The 1,582-nt window shown below is 66.5% G+C and overlaps 1 protein-coding gene across 1 annotated transcript in view; it reads right to left on the bottom strand.

The window, feature by feature from the left end:
• LOC113206482 (rab11 family-interacting protein 4) overlaps window positions 1–1,582 on the bottom strand; it is a gene marked incomplete at its 5' end in the record, with an annotated part of 53,029 nt that overhangs the window by 9,293 nt on the left and 42,154 nt on the right.

Here is a 1,582-nt window from a genome sequence, read left to right as displayed (position 1 = left end):
GCGCCTGTAGCGGGGCGGGGTGGGGCGGGGCGGGGAAGGGTGAGGCGGCCGCGCTCTGCGATGGGCACGGCGGCCCCCGCTCGACCCTCACGGTCACTTCTTGATTGGAAGAATGAGCCGTGCGGGGCGAGGCGAGGCGTGGCGCACTGCGTCGCAGTAGCAGGCCAACTAAAGGGTCTCGTGCAAACGGCGGCAGCGAGCGAGAGGAGCGGCAGTAGGGGAATTCCGCTGCGCGAGTGAGTGAGTGAGTGTGTGTGTAGGTGTGCATGTGTTAGTGTTCTCCTGACGACACCAGGAAAAACGTCACGAAGGGCCCCGTATCTCGTGCTTCGCGAGGGCGGGGGGCTAGGTCACTACTATGGGACCGAGCAACCCGGCTCAAAGAGGCCCCCCCTGGTCGGTGCAAGATGCTGCCCAGTGGCGCATGGGGGCGTGGCGTGGCGTAGCGGGCGGGGCTCGGCGGGGCGTGGTCGTGCGGGGGGCGCAGCGAAGCACGAAATAGGTATGGCGGTAATGCAGCACTGCGCCGGGCTGCAGCAGCGCGGGCGCGGCTCGGGCCCTCCGTGCCGGCGCTAGCTGCACACACACTCACACACGCAGGCCCACCCTGCGGTGCGGAGGGAGGTGTCTGCAGCTTATGACTGTCCCGTCAAGTCCACTCCACTCTCTCTCAGGACGGCAGCCGCGCTGCGTCGCCGGCTGTCGCGTCTTCGCATCGCATTTCAGCCGAGGATGGAGGAAGCTGCGTTTCACCCGGCGGCCCGATGGGCGGGTTACGTTTCTCGAACGACCCGCGCGCCGAGCCGAAGGTCTGGTCTGGGTGGGAAGGAAGAGTCGCGGCGGCGCGGGCTTGTAAACAAACAGTGACGTCACACACACACAGACTTGATCAGCTCGGAGAGGAGCTCTAGCTTCACTATCGGGGAGCTCTTTCACCAACACACGCTCGCGCGCACGCGCGCACACTCACACGCACAATCACGCGCCGCACGAGAGAACTCGCACGCACGCACGCCCGCCCGATCACGCACGCACGCGCACGGGCATGCCGCGCGGGCCCCGTGTGTCGCGGAGCGGAGCAACAACGCCAGCAGAGAGTGCTCGCCGCGCGCCGGCCCGCGATCAACTGACGCTCAACTCAGACGGCCGCGCGCCCCGCCACGCCCCGCCCCGCCCCGCCTGAGTTCCTCCCGGGCGTGGCGGGGCGTGGCGGGCGTCGGTATAACGCGCAGCCGAGCCCAGCAGCATACACTCGCACACAGCGGGGCCAACGGGCGGGCTGACCCCCGAGCACGTCGTGCGAGCGGCCAACGGGCACCGACGGGCACCAACGGCGGGTTCAGCACACAGCGGCCGCAACGGCAGGGCGGGCGGGGCATTCCCTATGGTCGAGGAAGTGAGTTCCGAACGCGAGCAGGTACTCTACTCGTCCGGGACACGGAAGTGCGGAGAAAAGGAAGCATGCCATTGCTGCCACTTCTTGTGGGTCCCGTGAAATTTCGTTTGTATAGGTTCCGTATACGATACATGTACAATCCGTACGTGTGCATACGGGTGCCGTATACAATTTCTATGTGAACCT

This window comes from Frankliniella occidentalis, unplaced genomic scaffold (genome assembly GCF_000697945.3).
Source record: "Frankliniella occidentalis isolate FOCC.00 unplaced genomic scaffold, Focc_3.1 Scaffold629, whole genome shotgun sequence".
In the NCBI taxonomy this organism is placed as follows: domain Eukaryota; kingdom Metazoa; phylum Arthropoda; class Insecta; order Thysanoptera; family Thripidae; genus Frankliniella; species Frankliniella occidentalis.
Note: the sequence above shows the minus strand (reverse complement) of the source record. Positions and strands in the feature narration are given on the sequence as shown.